Source organism: Sebastes umbrosus, chromosome 10 (genome assembly GCF_015220745.1).
Source record: "Sebastes umbrosus isolate fSebUmb1 chromosome 10, fSebUmb1.pri, whole genome shotgun sequence".
In the NCBI taxonomy this organism is placed as follows: domain Eukaryota; kingdom Metazoa; phylum Chordata; class Actinopteri; order Perciformes; family Sebastidae; genus Sebastes; species Sebastes umbrosus.
The window spans coordinates 6,480,769-6,500,341 of NC_051278.1; the positions used below are offsets into that span (position 1 = coordinate 6,480,769).

At 39.9% G+C, this 19,573-nt stretch overlaps 1 protein-coding gene across 3 annotated transcripts in view; it reads right to left on the reverse strand.

The window, feature by feature from the left end:
* The window catches only part of LOC119495195 (homeobox protein Meis1), a 234,174-nt gene that overhangs the window by 204,639 nt on the left and 9,962 nt on the right, over positions 1 to 19,573 (reverse strand). For all 3 annotated transcript variants that reach the window (XM_037781445.1, XM_037781444.1, XM_037781443.1), the window contains exons 2-3: positions 13,982 to 14,046; positions 2,700 to 2,821 (exon numbers count right to left, since the gene is read on the reverse strand). The gene's annotated coding sequence lies outside the window, so the exon portion shown is untranslated. The remainder of the gene's footprint in view (positions 1 to 2,699; positions 2,822 to 13,981; positions 14,047 to 19,573) is intronic.

The following is a 19,573-nucleotide window of genomic DNA, read 5'->3' on the forward strand; positions in this document are numbered from 1 at the left end:
AATTTATTTTTATATTTGGTCCGCTTTAATTTGTGGACTGTGAAACCAAACCAGACTAAATAGAAAACGGACCAAGCAAGTATAAATTTCACACTGATTCGGACTAACCATAACCGACTAAAGCTTGTGTACGTATCCAGCATTAGAAACAGTAGTAACTATGATAGCTATGATGGCTGAGGAGACAATTTTTAGTTAGCTGAGGGACAAAATTGTGCAAACCTTTTCTCTCACAACTACATCTTACCTACAAAGAAAACAATGCAAATTGGCAAAGTAATCCTTAAAGGCAACACACTGCTGACAACGTACCCTCCGTTATTTGCAGACCAACTGTGCACGGGTTCATTCCATGTTGTGCAAGCCATCTCTTTCTTCATGCAGTTTAAGACATTAAGAAGGCGTGAAAATGGCAGCAAGCTAAGCCTTGGGCGAATAGCAAATAGCATTAGCCACCAAGCACACATTGCATTCTGCTCATTCCAATATCCATCTGTGCCTGCGGCTATGCTAGCTAACGGCTATCAGACTGGCTTATTCACAGACATTTTCCACAGCTCCAGTGCTTTTTAGAGCTAAATTCAATCTTTGGTAATAAGTGAATTTGAGATGGAGCATGAGCACAAACTAAAAAGCAAAATCCAAATCCATGTTGGTTTTATCTAACAATGTATTTCATGGCCGTATTCCAAATTTTTTATGAGAATAGGCTATGAGTGATTACCAGAAAAATGATTATATGCTTTGCATGATGTTTCAATAACATATCCATCATATATGGCCACAGACGGTGACAGCAGGGCTGGAATGGGATGGAGGGATGGCTTGAAAGAAGAGGAGAGGGAGTGATTTATTAAAGGATCCAGCTAAACCATCTCTCCACCCAGTACTCACTCACTCTCTCCTTCACTCTGCTTCCGTCTTCTTTTCTCTCTCTCCCTCTCTCCCACACACACACACACACACCAGAGCCACACAAGTGATGGCATTGCCCCCAAAGAAAATAGAGTTGTGTGTACCATCCAATTATCTGTCAGGGGTGAATAATGGCCCCAATAATATATTCACATAGCCGTTGCCGATCAATTTTTAATCAAGCTGAGAAATATGGAGGAAGTGAAGCTAAAATGACCCACCAGGAACTCTCCCATAATGCCTCGGCAGAGGAGTCCCTAATTTTGCTCCAATCAAATTACCTACTCCCCAGATCCCTCCCCAACCCCTCCAGCTCCCCTCCCCACAACCCACCATCATCCTCGCAGCGATAATGGTGCCTCCCAGTGTGGGGCAGACTAATAACTACAACCGGCTTGTTCTTTTATAAGGGCAGAGGTCAGAGGGCAGCGACCTTATTAAAGACATTTTCACTGATGATAAAGAGATTAGCTGTTACTAGCTGGTTACTAACAAGAAAATAGATCCACGTACTTGCTTTTTTTATTCCTTTTTAATTACGTCTAAAACCGTTTTTGTCCCTTTATTTGTTTTTAAAAATGTTCTGAATCGGAAGGGAATACAATTAAATGCAAGAGGGTCAAGAGTCTTTGAGGAGTCTAGTGTGCAAACATAAATATACAACATGTTCATTCATTAAATCTTAAAACCTAAATAACGGATTAATTATTCACATTTAAACCAGATTTTTTTGGCCACTTGGGGGCAGTGTAACAAACTGTAAACGCAACATCGACGTATTGTTAGAGGTGCGAATTTTCACTGGCCTCACAATTCGATTAGGATCCACCTGTCAACTAAGGTTCGGGGTTCTTTATTTGTCATTTGTCAATTCCAGCAAAGCAGTCATTGGTAATGAAAATCTTTGGTCTCAGGTTCCTTCAACAATGCTCATAAAATATGTATATATAAAAGGGAAAAATCACACAAGTAAAAGCAAAATGATAATCTAACGGTACATGTCCACAGGCTCCGTCCTTTCCACGCTTCCCATTCATTGTCTATGTACGCAGCCGTGCAATGCATTCTGGTAGCGTGGCGGCGCGATTCGAGAGATGGAGCGTCACGTCGCCCGCTCCTCATTTGCATAAAGTTGAGGTCTAGGCTACTTTATGCAAATCAGGGGCGTCCGGCGCAACTCGCCGCCTCTACAAACATTAGTTAAATTATGAATATTATATTCCATTTCTGCTAATAGATCCCCCAAAATGTTACACGCTGGTCCTATAAATATACGATTATGAACAATAAATGCATTTTCAGAGCAAAAATGCATTTACTAGAATAAAATACATAACAATTATGTTTCATATTCTGTTTTTAACGGATAAATAAATGCCTCACTGACTTTCGAGTAATACTCAGCCGCCATCTTGCAAACAATAAGGCAGGTTGTTTTTAAGTTTAACAGACAATTTGTGAACATACATGACACAAAATTCAAGCATGCTTAATGTAAACCAGCCCATTTTACGCCATAGTACACTATTAAAGCATATGGATGAATGAGCGATATACACATATTTCATGGTGTGCTGTAGAAACACACTTTTCTCACAATAATTTCATGCCATCCAACCCACACTTGGTCTCTAGCTCATAGTTACTCATTTAGAAACACATTACTCATACGTACAATTCATATGTGTACGTACACAAACACAACCAACGTCTTGTCTGTGCACTCTGTGAGTAAATTCAACCCTATAGAGCCGACCCCGGTGTGCCTGAGATGGGTCACGTACCTCGGAGCAGCGCTGGGGCAATCTGCAATGAAAGCTTTCCCATTTGTAATAAACTGCAGCCTCTCAGAAGAGCAATCCTAGGGAGGATCCAGCGTACTCTCTCCTCGCTATAACAACAGCGTCTGTAAAACAAATGAGCGGGGAGGTAATTGCAGACAAACAAAAATTACATTTCCAATAAAGGTTCTTGTCTCTTTGGGCTCCCAGAAGCCCCCAGCCCTCCTCAACTGTTTAACAGCCTTAATATACCCTCTCATCAGCCTTCCTGTTGAGAAGCCGCCTGAGAGAGGTTATCGGAGCACAAGCAGAGCTCATCTAATGTGAACAGGTTGAGGGTTTAGTGGTTGAAGTGTTTTAGGCAATTAAACGGGGAAAGTGATGGTGGGATAGATGGATGAGAGCATTAGACAAAACACTAAAAGTTTACATGACCCATACTTTACACTGCGAAGACATTCATGACACTGTGGTAAAAGTCTCAGAAGAAAAAGCGCTTATGGGAAAATGAGCAATGCAAAATGCAGCCTGAAAATATTTCCATCGTAAAACCGGAGACATGCAGATTATAAACAAAGACGATTATTAAAAAGAACAATTATTTGATTGAATCGGCATTCATGTATGTGTGATGTAATTGTTTAAGGATTTAAAATTGTATTTTTCAAAATAAACTTCCGTCTTCACAGGAAACAAAGGTAGGTTTAGACAACAAAACTACTTAGTTAGGTTTAGGAAAAGATCGTGATGTGGTTTAAAATATGGAAGTAGCTACTTCTGGTTTCATACGGGATACGAACAGCGGTCTCCTGGGCCAAAGTCCTGTGTTTTGACCCGCCCATCCATCCCGACCTCTTCCCTACGTGGAGATTGTTGTCCTTTATACTTCCAGGTTCACGATCATGTGGATAGCATACAAATTGATTTCATTGGATATATATTAGTGCGGTCAATCGATTAATATAGTTAATCACGATTAATCGCAAATTAATCACACATTTTATATCTGTTCAAAATGTACCTTAAAGAGAGATTTGTCAAGTATTTAATACTCTTATCAACATGGGAGTGGGCAAATATGCTGCTTTATGCAAATGTATGTATATATGTATTATTGGAAATCAATTAACAACACAAAACAATGACAAATATTGTCCAGAAACCCTCACAGGTACTGCATTTAGTACAGAAAATACGCTCAAATCATAACAAACTGCAGCCCAACAGGCAACAACAGCTGTCAGTGTGTCAGTGTGCTGACTTGACTATGACTTGCCCGCAAACTGCATGTGATTATCATAAAGTGTGCATGTCTGTAAAGGGGAGACTCGTGGGTACCCATAGAACCCATTTACATTCACATATCTGGAGGTCAGAGGTCAAGGGACCCCTTTGAAAATGGCTATGCCAGTTTTTCCTTGCCAAACTTTAGCGTAAGTTTGAAGCGTTATTTAGCCTCCTTCTCGACAAGCTAGCATTCCTTAGGTTTTCTAGTTTCATATGATGCCAGTATCTTCACTCTAGCTTTAACACTGTAACCTAAAAAATCGCAAGTTGCATTAATGCATTAAATTAGTGGCGTTACCATAGGTATAGCTACAAACGGTGTATGAGACCAGCCTGGTTTAGTACATAAATATCAAAATAGATGCCGATTAATGCTTATGTTGATGAACTAAACAAATAATCTTCATATCATTCCAGTGCTAGTTTTGAGGAAATGTTGCTAAACAATAACATAATCAGATCTTTGTTTAAGAATGCTACACATAGCACTTAACTTCCATGTACGTTTGCATACTGTACATACACACTATCTAACTGTTACACAAATGCACATATTTGTGCACTATCACACTCAACCACAGAGAGACAGACACACAAGCCAACTGTTAGGTCATGACAGGCACACAGGCACACACACACACACACACACACACACACACTCTCACATAGTAAGAATTCCACTGAGTGCAGCAGCAGTGAGATCAAATCAGTGTGTTTATCTGATGGTGAACCTGACATTAGGCCAAACTAAAGGTCCCTGCTCGGCTTCCTTTTATCAAACAGTGAACTCCATGGCCCGGCCCCTCACAAGGGGAAATTGATTACAGCCTCGGGCCAAAACATCAGCAAGTCCACAGCTCTGTTCATTCCATTATGAGTCCCGGAGCCGAGCGGGCCGAGGTGGCTATTAGCTACAGGTTCTGGATCAGATGCTCAGATATTATTTGATCTTGTAACAGAGAGGTGGTGTAATGTGAGCTTAGATGCAGGGTTAAAGGTTCATAAGACCTGAGTGGTGGCTAAACAGTCGCGGTCAGAGCTTTTAACGAGAGGTCTCCAGAGTTCATATTGGTTTGACATATTTAACTTTAAATGGATGTATTGACTGCATGCAGCATGCACGCTCTAATGTTCTTTTAAAAAGGTTGTTTGCTGTCTTTACGTATGGATTTGTGCACACATCTGCCCGTGTTCACCGCTGTTATATTATTCAGTTTAAATGTATGTGTGTGAGAGAGAGATGGGAGAGGGAAACAAACAGAGCGAGAAAGTGTGTGCTGGTGTCAGAGAGACGAAGAGCTAATAGTTTTAGGGCATTCCTGTCAGTGCTGCTGTATGATTGCAGGTCCTGTGAGGCTTCCTGCAAACTTTAACGCTTAGACGGGTTTGATGTAAACACTCAGAGGAGACAAAGAACGGGAAAGTCCCTGAGATATTTAACTGACTAATTCCTCCAACGTTTTTTTCTTTCTCTTTGCTGCTCTCTTTCTTTTCTTTGCCTCGATCATTCCACTGTGGCGGAAGAATCTGGGAATCCGGGACGTGCAAAGCAAACATGCCCTTTTACTTCATCATCAAAAAAATAAAAGAAAAATTGTGTGAGTATGTGTGATATAGACAAGCAGCCGTGCAAGCACACACACACACACACACACACACACACACACACACACACACACACCTCCACCTCACAAACAAACACACCCTTTTGTTAAAACTTTGCTCGAGGCGTTTTATTTCTCCAATTAGACTTGTCGAGAGCCTGACAAGTCTCAACTTTGTTCGCTCCACCACACAGGAAATTAAAAATTGTATTCAGTTGTCTTCCAACTCCAAAAGTATGACTGCTGTTTGGCACCAAAACATGCAGACTTTTTCATCATAATTCATACTGCAAAATTTAATTGTGCATTTCTTATTCACTTTGAAGTTTAGTAAAACCTTCAGCCTTCAAAACATAAACCATCTTCCTATTTGATTTTGTATAATGTGTTCAAGCCTTAGGTGCCGAATGAGTGAGGTTTACCACTTTGGGCAAAACCAACAGTACCATACCTTACAGTATGATGTTTCTATAGATTATCTTTCCAGATATTCCTGTGGTGTGAGGTATGTGAAGAGTGTTTTTTACATCCGGATGTCCATCCTGGCCGCATCGATCTCAAATCGTAAATAATATTTATATTATTAATAATATTTATGATCGGATATCCTGTTGTGTGTGGGGAACCCCGAGGACAGCCGATGACGTTGTCACGTGGGAAAGGACGATATCCAATTGAAAACCAAGCTGACGGAAGGACAACCACCGCCGTCATGGCGGCCGCGGCTAATGCATGAGCTATCGCATAACGCGAAGCATAAAGTAGTAGTAAGATGGAGCTCAGAAATGGAGAACCAACTTGTTAATTTGTGGCAACAACACTTGACTTCAGTACAAAGTAGTGCAAAAACTAACATCGCTAATTCTTCCTGCCCGTCATCCGCCACGTTTGTTTACACTAAAGTCACGTTTGATCGTGAGAGATTTTGCGACATTAGTCAGGACTCTTGATCATTCATAGTTCATGAATGGAGTCTGTTAGTATGTGTTGTGCTGCTTTGGCCAACTCGTTGCTCTTCACACACACTACAGGAACAAAACTGTTTAATTTATCATAACATGTCGTTATGTGTGGGGTCTGTCACATTTTCAAAATCTATTAAAATTAGAAAAATCTTTTAGTGTGGGCCGGCCTTTACCAGGTTTGTCTTGCATTGATGCTGTAAACCATTTGACACAACAAATGATCTGCAACTACTTGATTTTGTTTGCAAGAATAGATGAAATAGTGATTTTTCAGTTACTTTTACAGTATTATTAGTGCTCAAGGGCGAAGATATGACCATACCTGCTACAATGTGATTTAAGGGTTAATCTGTTTTGTCTCAATTCTTTATTATGATTAAAGCTGACAGGTTTATTTATACTTGTAACATTTTTTCCAGTAAAAGAATGAAGCCTCACTTCCCCTCACCGATCAATCACCCACCACCACAACATGGTGAGGTGAGAACTGTACTGTACATACAGAACAAACATGTACAGTAAATGCAGATTTAAATCTAATTAAGTTTAGTAACCAGATGTGTAATTTACTCTCTGAACTGTTCTGTGACCCACGTCATTTGTAGATGCAGTCATATCATGCACACACTAAGTGCAAAGTGAGACGTATCGGCCACATGTCTGTATTTCCATGCGTGTGCACCCCCACAGGCCACCGCCCCCCCCTCCTTCCGCCTCTCTGATGTGTTTTTCATGTTAACACTTTGCAGTGCCTTAGGTACATCGTGCGGCTTCCCGCCATACACAGCCCGACCAAGCCCATTTAGAATGTTTTTATGGGATAACATCGTTTTTATTTTTCAATTAAATTTTTATACTTTTGTGTTTTTCCCCCTTTCTTCTTTTAAGGGTTGCTATTTTTCCTCATACAGTTTCCTTATGTGATGTTTTCTCCTCTCTGTTCTCTTTGTCTTGAAAAATTGCTGGTTGCCAACTCTGTTTTGGTCCCAAACTGAAACCTTGGTTTAACTGACAAAAGAAGTCGGGAATGAAAAAAAATAACTACAACGATTAAAGAAGACTATTGATGACGATTTTTAATTGTAAAAAGCAACAAAAAACGAATTCTATTAGACATTTTCACAGCTATTACACCATTCTAAAAAATATGACAATCGTCAAAAAACAAACACGTGACAAACATCACTAACGTAACTCACAAAACAAAACATTGGTCAGCAACGGTCCTGAACACGGGTCTCGCCGTTATAAGTCCGGTGTTTGTCTCGAACACGGGTCAGTTAAAAGTCTGTGTTTGTTGGATCCATCCAAATATAGCATCACAGCGTGTCTGTTTCGACTTTGATCGCTCCTAGACCACATGCAGCATCACAAATGTGTTGGTGATCGAAGCACCCCAATCTCAATAATAAAGACATTATTTACTGTTTGCACACAGGAAGTGTGTTTTACGTTTCCTGCAGCAGCAACAGCGGTTGCTTTGAAGCAGTTGTGATAAACACTGATAACCACCATGGCTGAATAGATAAACATACTTACAGAAACAATCAACAGGAAACGCAGTAAAGTAAAATCATATAACAGTCCACACTGATTGACTGAGAAGTGATTCACAGCTTAGAAACCACCACAAAGACAAAGACAAAATAAAAAGGACACAAGTCACAAATGATCACCTCGCCAAATAAACTCTATAAGCAACAACCAATCAATCAAAGATGACTGTACCAATCAAACAAGCTTCTGAAAACAAAGGAGGGCAGACAGGATCAACCCCTCTCATCTCTTTCCCTCTCATCACCTCGTACCAATCTGAATCTGGATTTGAATGGTTCGACTGATGAGGACCGAAAGCTTTGAAGCATCAATCTGTCCGGGCTCCTTTACGCCACGCAGCCAAAGTAATGCCATATCACATTTGACACCCCAAAGACTGAGAAATTGATCCCCCGGTACGGCCATTGATCGGGTTGGGGTTTGAACAGGCGCTCGGGCCGAGCATGGAGGAAAGGGTCAGGAGCAAGATGTGTGCCTGGCTCGCTTCTTTTGTTACGGGAATCGATGATCTCCCACCATGGGGGAGATTAGCCCAGTCAGGTCATGCGGAGCACAGCATGAGTTTATATTATGTTTGTATATGTGTCCCCAATATGTTATTCTTTATGTTAATCTAACTTATTTCTGTGTGTCATCTTGCGTGCGTTGTTAGAGCAAAATTAAGACCTTTAGAGAGAACAATATTGTAAAAAGAGATCCTCATAAGGGTCGGGTTATGCTCAAAAAGGACTAGTTCGTACAACGTGTTGTCCGACCACGTTGGAAGACAAACGTGTTTATACCTGTTCAGAGCAGTCACACTCGACAGCCCTGTCTCCTAAAAGATATATCACAAGTACATTTGTAATTATAGCTCGCAGAAGGCCGCAGAAGGTGACGTAGAACAACGAGCGTCGCGCAGAGCAGGTGACGTAATATATCGAGCGAACGTGTTATAATAATGAGTATAACAAGCGAGACAGTCCACTACGGGTGGGCGGAAAGGGTAGTGGACGTGTCAAATAAACCACGGACTGTCCCCCAGGAGACTGCCGTTCATGTCCCGTGTGAAACTAAAAGTCAATGTTCACTTACAAAGTAATTTTAAGTCAAACCATTATGTTTTTTTTACTAAACCTAACCAAGTAGGTTTGTTACTTAAACCTAACAAATTAGTGTTGTTGCTTTTTTTTGTTTTGTTTTGTTTCAATTTATAACGTTAACCACGAGTTTAAAGGAACAGTTCTGACTATGTATGCTAACACGGCGCTGATACACGAAAATGAACTGAATGGGTTTATTTCTGTAAAAAAAAAAGCAAAACGACGGTGAGGGCGGTGGGTACGTAATGTAATCGGTGTGTGCCCGACCACCGTGTAAAACCGGTAACCTCGACTACCATGGCAAGCCTACGTAGCATGAAGACTGGAAACAAGGGGGCACCAGCTAGCCTGGCTCTGTCCTAAGGTAACAAAACGTGTCTATGCCAGCACCTCTACATCAATTAATCTTATCAACATCAACATGCCAGGTCTTGTTTAATCAGTACAAAAAACAAAATGTAAAAATGACAAGTTGTGGTTTTACCGGGAATTATGTGTTACATCAAAAATATTTCCAAGTGCAGAAAGAAAGAAAACACTAAAACATTATAAGAGAAACAAAAGTGAAAGCCTAAGCAGGATCCAAAGTAAAAAAAAAACAAAATAAAAAGCAGAAGGAATAGAGGAGAGCAGAGAGCAGAGGAGGTGAGTGCTGAAGGCTTTGGCAGGGCCAAAGCAGGCCACAAACAGACCAGTGCTAAAGGGCCCAGGACAAGTGTTGCCATGTCCCCCTGAAACCGCCGAGGCCGCTGGGTAATGAATAAATAAACACCCCCTCCAACCATCTAGCCTCTTCCTCTTCCTGCTCTCCACGTTTGGCAGCCAACACACACACACACACACACACACACACATGCATATGCATACACACAGAGAAACTGGCACATGCACATAAACAATGCACACAAATGCATACATGCATGATTGCCATCGGCCTGACAGACTCACAAACATGCAGGTTTTGTGCTGCAGAGTCTCCGTGATTGTGTGTGTGCATGAGCCGGTGGCGTTCTATACATCCACCTGTATATTCTCTGCTTTGCCTACTCCACACTGTTCATCTGAATGCGTTTTATTTGCCTATCCATATTTATCCAAGGCTGTGCGGAGACATTTGGCTGGCTAAGCCAAAGCCGGGCAGCCTCAGTACATTCCCACACTCCTGCCATGTATAACCCAACTGAGAAATCACCCACACGCCAGCGTAGAGGCATGCAGCAACGCCATGTCAGAGCTTAAGAAAACAAGAGACAAGAAGCTGCGAGACTCACAGGGACGGTGCCTCGGCTCCACGTCTGACAGTCAGTGAAAATATTTTCAATTATTCAACTTGGATTGAGAAGCCAAAGACGGAAGCAGAGGCCTTTTAACACGTAACTTGTTGTGACAACGCTAAACGACTGCCACCGCCGCCTGATGAAATATAGATATTTTGTTTTGTTTCCAAGATGATTAAATTGTCATTGCCGAGTTGTTGCTCCGTAGAAGGCTGGGACCCACTCCTGTTAAATGTCAAGAGGAGGAAAGTGAGAACAAGGAGGACGAGGAGGGATGGCGAGTGACGGACAGATGCTGCAAACTTCTAGATATGATCTGATGAGCCACAGGATGCATTTAAGAAACACATACTGTGCTCTTGGGTTTGATTGATGTGGGTTTTTAAAGGATAGGATCACAAATTTTTCAAGTCTGTAGTCATTCCTATGTTCATACTGGCCATTAAAAGATCCTTTCCTATTGCACTTTCAACGCAAGTCATGGGGGACAAAATCCACAGTGGTCATTTTGTGTAAAAAATACAGTGTTTATCTGAAGATAATACAAGTCTGAGTTAGTCAAATCAAGTGGATATCTTATTTTTAGTACAAAATTCCTTCTTTTTGTAACTATCCTTCCACTGCAGCTCAACAGGGAGGATAGGAGAACTTTACAAATGGCCTTTTGGAGGTTTTCCATCACAAAAATCTTGAAAATCTGGGTGCAAAACGTTATCCATTTTAATGACACTTTACATGGTATGGAAAGTTTGGTGTCAAAATAGTCAAATGTAATCAATAAAACCAGACTACTTAAATGGTTTTAGGTAGGGGTGGAAGAAAATATTGAAAATATCACAATATTATGTTTTGTGATACTGTATTGATTCTTCAAAATACTGCATTGATTTTTAATTAATAGTTATATCGTATTATATAGTATTATCATAGTCATTACTTTATTTCACTGTTCTGTTTGGCTTAGAAAAAAAGTAAACCTTTTGATTACAAAATCCCAATATATCACCTTTCTGTCTGTATCGCAATATATTGAATCGTAACCCCTGTATCGTGATACGTATCGTATCGGCAGATTCTCGTCAATACACAGCCCTAGTTTAAGGTGGGGTGGCGACTCTTAAAGTCAAGGTGAGCCAAATTTCATTACAGGTTTTTTTAACTGACATTTGTGGCTACTAAGTAAAAATCATGTCCTGTCATCCGTCATAACAACAACAGCGACAGATATTTTGTGATTGTGTGATTCATGCCACAATTCAAGCAGGATCAAAAAACACGGCAAGGGGAGGGACTTCACCTCTCTATAAGATGTATTGTAGTCTATGCCCAGGTGCTGTTTTTTGTCGTTTTAATCAGAAAGCAAGAGATCACGCAGCCGGAAGCTAGCAGTAATCAAGAATGCAGACGAACTCAAAAAACAAAAACACTTAAATGTCATTACAATGCCCCTAAATATCACACCAGTCTTCCCCTACTAGTATACACACACACACACACACACACACACACACACACATGTACATACACCATCCACTTCCCCTCTCACCACACATACACACACTTATGGCTCTCCATCAGACAGAAGATTACATGGCAACCTTGACCCGTCTGCCCATCGTAAATTACCACACAGCCTCCGCTGGCACCTCATTCTGGTGTGTCATCAGCTCGCGCCCACAACCGCCATTACACTATATCAGTGCCTTAGTGAGTGCATTGTTTGTATTACACTATGTTTTGCAATGTAAGTGAACTACTATTGTACTTGGGGTATAATTCTGTACTGTTAGTTAAGGGGGAAACTGTAATGTTAAAGCTGCATGCATTCTGCATATGCAGGATGTAATGGCCAACTCTGTCTCCTACAAAATTACGTTCCCAAACAACTAAACTGCATTCTCATTTACGTTTTGAGGGAAACTTATTTTCTTCGGGATTACAGTCGCAGCTTTAAACAGTTTTTAAACACGTGGTTGATGTTGTAAACTGAAACAAAACAAAAACGCAACAAAACTATTTGGTTAGGTTTAAGAAAAAAACATCATGGTTTGGACGTTACGTTATTAAGTTACGGACATAAATTAAAAACGTTTAGTTTCACAGGGGACACAACCAGTGGCGTCCTGGGTGAAAGCCCTGTGTTTGTTTGACCCATCCACCACCTCGACCTCCTCCGTATGTGAATTTCCGCGGACTATGAATAGAAACGTATTTGTGATACGTCAAAAACAAAGTTTCCCTCAAAACGAAATTCACAATGCAGTTTCGTTGTATGGGAACTTAATTTCTAGGAGACGGGGCTGAAATGGCAGCAAGTGATGCCTGATGTTATTAAAAACAAATTCTATTACATAATAAATTAACTGCAGAAATGTTAAAAAGACAAAGAGAAAGATGATTTAAAGCCTCTCTAACTCTTATATGCTGCTGTTTATACGATTCCTCTAGGCTTGTTCTTGAGTTCTGATTTATAACTTTCAATTAATCACAGCCACCGTGTCTTTGTTGTAACTGATGTCACCTTAAAATATTGCCGTATGCGTCTGGGAGTGTGGCAAGTAAAGCCACAGTTTCTTGTTCTTACAGCAAGATGGAAACCAACCGTTTCCAGGTCATGAAGGAAAGGAGGAGATAATGAGAAAATAAGAGCCTCACTTTATGATTCAGCCTGATAAGACTGGTGCATCTTAATAACAATAAATTGTAACCCCAAGCAGCTTTAATTGAACTTGGCAATTAAAGTGATTCAGATGCTGATCATTAGAGTACCGGCTACACTCACTCATTCTCGGGGCTTGCAGGTACAGTAAAGAAGCGAACAAGTGCTCGCATTTACAAAACTGAAATGCTGAGCTTGATGCTAAAGATAAAACAATTAATTTGAAAAATACGCCCGCACACGCTGCGTCGATGCTCTTTGATGGGTTTATTCATCAATGTTTTGACCTCCGCTGGCCTTCATTAGTTCTGCCAAAGCATCAGCAGATAACGTTCAACATGCAGTGATCAACACTTTCATCAATATAAGAATAGCTGTCGTTGTAATCATGTGTCAAGTAAACAAAGTAGAGGGTTAAATTTACAAAAGAGAGTCATGAATTGAAATGTTTGATTCACTTTAACCTTGAGTTGATCTGTCTGTATTCAGTACATGCATATGTGTCTCTCTCTGTCCTACACTTTATATGGATGCAAATGAGTATCTGACTGTTTATATGGATGCATACAGATATGGCAGAGTGTGTGTGTGTGTGATATCAACGTGTGTTCTCTCTGCTCTCCATGCTGCTCTGCTCCCACAGTGCCCCTGGGACCCATCTGCCTCCCTGTTATTAATTCATCAGGCTTAACCATGCAGCGCTTTATGACTCTGTTTGGACTGACGAACTATCACACACCCCTATCTCTCTCTCTCTCTCTCTCAGGAACACGGTATTGAAAAACAATATCTGTCACCGGATGCTGAACCTACACTTGCAGCTTGATATGCCTATTGTCTGTTATGTGTCTTACCTCTTGGCCTCTACATGCAGTTCTGTTGTCAATTGTCTCTGCATCGCTGCCACAGTGAGAAATTCCTGCAAGAAAGTATTGTTCTTGGTTAGGTCGTGAACCAATTTTCCATCTTTGTGTCAATTTTACAGTGTCAAAACATATCTTAAAGCTGCCTAGTGATTCCGCAAGTACTCTCAAAATCCCTAAATCACTCAAAAATGATTAAGCTGAATAAAAACCAACAAAATAGAATATCTTATTACACTTAAGAGCCCCTAAGAGGGCCAAAAATAATTTCTCAGAAGGCCACAAACCTCCTTTGGGCAGCCCTGAAATCCAAAACTAAACTCTCTTTACTTTGACTGTGCAGCTAATTCCCATCACAGAAACTATTTTTGGCTGAAAACACAGCTGATTGTTCGTGTCCATGTTCAAAATAAACCCCTTTTAAAAGAAAAATCTAAACTTTGCATTGAAAGATAATCTAAGAATCAATCACTGCCCTTCACGTGAATACGTCTTGATTGCCATGTCTAAACCCATTCCCATCAAAGACGGAGAGAAGAGATCTGAGATTGCGGTACATCAAAAGAGTTTATCTAGCTAGTATTATGTGGCTGTAAATAGCTGCAGCAGAGATACGAGACGCACTCGCTGAGCAGCGAGAACTGAGAAAGTAGAAGTGGAGAGGGAGGAAGTAAGCAATGAAAATACAGAAAGAAGGAAAAGTCTTTTACAGGCTACAGGAGCTCAAAATATTCCTCAAAAGATACAAAAATCAACAAAACAACCACATCATTTTTTACAACTAATAGTTAAAATTAGGGCTGTCAATCGATTAAAATATTGAATTGCATGATTGTCCATAGTCAAAATGTACCTTGAAGGAAGTATTTAATACTCTTATCAACATGGGAGTTGGCAAATATGCTGCTTCATGCAAATATATGTATATATTTATTATTGAAAATCAGTTAACAACACAAAACAATGACAAATATTGTCCAGAAACCCTCACAGGTTCTGCATTTAGCATAAAAAATATGCTCAAATCATAACAAACTGCAGCCCGACAGACAACAACAGCTGTCAGTGTGTCAGTGTGCTGACTTGACTATGAGTTGCCCCAAAACTGCATGTGATTATCACAAAGTCTGTAAAGGGGAGACTCGTGGGTACCCAAAGAACCCATTTTCATTCACATATCTGGAGGTCAGAGGTCAAGGAACCCTTTTTGAAAATGGCCATGACAGTTTTTCCTCGCAAAAAAATTTTGCGCACAAGCTAGTATGACATGGTAGCAAAGGATTCCTTAAAGTTTTCATTAAAACTGAGCCCACTACAACCTCCCAAAGATCGATTGCATTAATGCATTAAAACTATTAGTGGCATTAAAGCGTGATAATCATGTTAAGTTGGACAGCCCTAGTAAAAATTTTAAAAATTTTGTAGTGCAATACTTTTGCATCTTGGCCACTAACCAATTCTAATCTTCTAGTTTCTCTGAGTTAGAAGTTAATATAAGTTATAACCAGTATCACTGGCTCTCTCGTCTTTCCTGTCTACCTCCACTGTCGACCCACTAATAACATCTATAAAAACATATTCTGAAATAAAAAACTTTATTAATCTACAACATAGACCATATTGTGTCAACTCCACAGAACTATAATCATTTGTCTTATTTTGCAGAATTAATATAACTTACAGGTCTGATACTTTACTCAATTATTGACCTATTGCTTTGAATATGTTAGGAATCATTATTTTTTTTACACATAAAAAAGTTGACACACTTGGTCTAAGTGACTTTCCCCTCCACTTTGTCCCTCAGTGAGGTTAACACTAAACTTGAGGACATCCAGGGGGAGTTGTTGTTGGCTCACCAGTGGCTTACTACTGGGGTTATACTGCCCCCCAGTGGACATACTGGGAACACAATTCTCCGCAATAGAGAGTGAAAGACAATCAGCATCATACTGTATGCATCATTCATAAGTTAAGAGCGTGCCCTGTGTAATGTTACAAGTTGTGTGATCAGAGGAGAGAGGTTCAGCGTCTTCAGTACCAGCTGGGTGTTGCCTAGTGTTCATCATGAAGTTAAAATGCAAAGTTTAGGGCTGCAACTAATGATTATTTTAGTTCTCAATTAATCTGTATTTTCTTGATTAATAGATTAGGTGTTTGGTTTATAAAATGGTGATAAACGTTGATAAGTGTTTCCCAAAGCCCGAGATGACGTCCTCAAATGTCTTGTTTTGTCCACAACTCAAAGATATTCAGTTTACCGTCATAGAGGAGTAAAGAAACCAGAAAATATTCACATTTAAGAAACTGGAATTAGAGAATTTACTTTATTTTTTTCTTAAAAAAATTACTCATTAATTTATGGTTTACAAATAATCGATTAATTGTTGCAGAATTACCGTTCCTATCCACAATATGTGCAAGTCATAGAGTTTGTCCAACATATTTGAACTGGATGTGTAACTCCCAGCATTTATCAGTTCAGGTTACAGGTGTAAATGGAAGAATTACCTGTTTCCTGTTCAGTTTTGTTTGCATGTAAACAAACAAGTGCAAACACTCATACAAACACACTTTGTTGATGTCAGAAGGAACACAGAATTGGTGATATACCTGATGCATCAGGAAACTTTTATTTCAACGAATAAACTATATTTCTGCACCCACTTGCACACACACCTCACCCATGATACTGTAAGTTATTTTCTTATATATGTGTTGACATAACTCTTGTTTGACTCGTGGAGCTCTGACATATTTCCCGCCTTGGAGCCTCTACGGAACAAAACGATTGACAATGTTTGAAAATGGCCCCGACAGCGTGATTACATATATGACAGTATGCCAGTTGTCACTTCAAGGAAGTCTGGAAGAAGAGAGAAAAGGGAATGAAAGAGCGAGACTGAGAGTCATTTGGAAAAAGAAAATGTTGAGAACGACGCTCTCTATGGAGCAAAGGAGTGGGAATAGCTGACAAGAGATGGAGAACGGTGATAGGGCATGCTTTAAATGGAAGTGCAAGAGTTGGATAAAGCATGAAACACGAGAGGTATGAATGGTATAATTAACTGGCTATAATACAAGACAAAGAGAGACATCAGGGGGATTTTATTTCCTCTCTGCCACAGCTGGACAACGAGATGAAGAGGCAGGAAGGAAGAGGAGGAACGAGGAGTAAGTGCAGGAGAAATCTCATTAGGAAGCGCCACGACAATAAAGCACAACGCAGAGCCACTCCCTGATGTGTGAAAGTACATCTTGATCTCTTATCTGTGAGAACACAAACGTCCCCATTCAACCTCCACTACTTCTCTCTACCAGGACACAAATTTCAAACCAAAGATGTTTTAGATGTAACAGGAGAAGAAAAAGAAATGGTTAGAAGCTCCAGCATTTCTAAGGATTTAGTGCCAGGATTTTGTCTTTTGCCTCAGTTACGTCTATAATATGTAGCGTGATACAAAAGAGGAAAGACACAGGTGAAAGGGCTGATTTTGTGACAGGAAACACCTCGAACAGGCACATGGCCATACTTAACAACCTTGAGAACTAAAAATAGGGAGGATTTTAAAATCAAAGCAGGGGGGTCTGGAGTCCTCCGCAGAAAAATTAGAGTTTCAGAGACTTTGTGTCCTGCATTCTGGTGACTTTAAAAGAATGAAAATAACAAAATAATAAGTAAACTGCAACAGCATTTTTTGTTAAATAGGCCAACTTTTAATTTTACTTTTCAATTATCTCAAAGAAAACTGAATAATTTGCCTCCTTAGTAGCCTCTACAGTAGAGACAATACATTATAAATTAAAAGCAATTTTTCTTGGATTAAAGAAAAAAGCATTTCACTTTCAGACCCCTCAAGTCTATTACAATTTCTATTTCATTATTACACACAACACTTTTCAGCTTTCTCATATAGCTGTTAGATATTTGTTAACACAGAGAGACTTTGCACTGTAATCCGATTAGACTGTTACCAGGCCATTAAATAGGCGTTAACAGTCGTTATAAGCACCATAGATGTGGGTCATTAGGGGCCTACTACGCCTGCTATGTTGTAAAAGTGAAAGAAACTTAACAGCAACACATTCTAACACGTTGTAAAACTGAATGAAATGTCACTTTTTGAACACAAACAAAAAGGATCTTTAGGTTTAGGCAACAAAACTAAAACTTCTTTAAGTTTAAGCAACAAAACTACTTCTTTAGGTTTAGGGGTATGCAGCTATTATTCGAATAATAATCAATTAATTCTCAGTGATTTTGAATAATATTTTTGCTTGGAATCCACATACTACTGACCCACATCTATGGGGCTTATAGCGACTGATAACACCTATTTAATAGCCTGACAACAGTCTAATCGGCTGAATTTAAGCATCCAAAAGTACACAAGGACCTAAACAGCCATGACTCAGACTGACACTATTTCTGACGTAACATTGAGGCAGATGCATAAAGAAGCTACTGACCCACGACGGCACAAAGATGGAAAAGATACTTAGAAACACCGGTGGCTTAAGAAAGTGTTCAGACATTTTCTCATTCCCTAAGAAACAAACATCGTTTAGCTCCTCGGGTAAACTGCTGCTATCTCTCCATTTCCTGCCCCAAGCAACCTCACTTAGTGCCTTTCCCTCCAGGGAGCTTTTTTCTTGGCAAACAGGGCTGTTTATTTTACTAAAACGGGCCCTCACTTCAGCTGGTTTGTCTAATTAAAATGTTGCAAAAGCGTCGAGGAGTAGGTGTTTTATTTAACAGCTAATTGTGCTGACGCCAGGGACTGGGATATTTTATGCATACACTTTCCAGGATCTTGGGGAAAGAACACAATTGCATACACACACATATACACATATACACGCACACTCACACAGGAGATCAGTTTCTTGCGTATTGGTGGGATGAATTTTAAACAGTCAGGAGTATCGAGTTAATCAGTGAGAATTCAGTGGGGGAATATCAGGTTGCCTTTTAACAGGGGAGGATGCATGTATGATTAACGCAGCGCTCCCCATTGGACTGAACAGAATAATTGTCTTGTTTACCAACAGGTGTTTTTAATCTAGACACAGGAATTAACAATCCTTGTTTGTAAGGGCGCTCAGGGGTTGTCATGTTTGAGGTGTAATGACTTGCCGTTTTTCTTGTCAACAACCCGTGTCATCCTAATTGAGTGTTTCAAGTCAATGGATTTAGAAAGGACAAACAACTAATGCTTCCTTAGTGTTGTTTATAGTGGACTTTCACAAACCTAAGATGTTCACTATGGGTTTATGTCGATTCGTTGTTAATGCAGCCCTAAAATTGGTAAACTGTTCACACTCAAAACACACGGTGACATCTGTAAGGAAAACCACAGACTCATAACGGGTTGGTGAGGATTCATACAACAAATTGATGAGTAGGGCTGGGACGATACATCTCCCAATTTAATACTATCACGATACTTGGGTGCTGATTCGATATGTATTGCGATTTTTAAGTATTGCGATTCTACAAGTATTGCGAGTCGATATTACAATTTATTGCGGTTAATTTTTTTAACACTAGACTATGGGGAAAAGTTGAATCATACATTTATA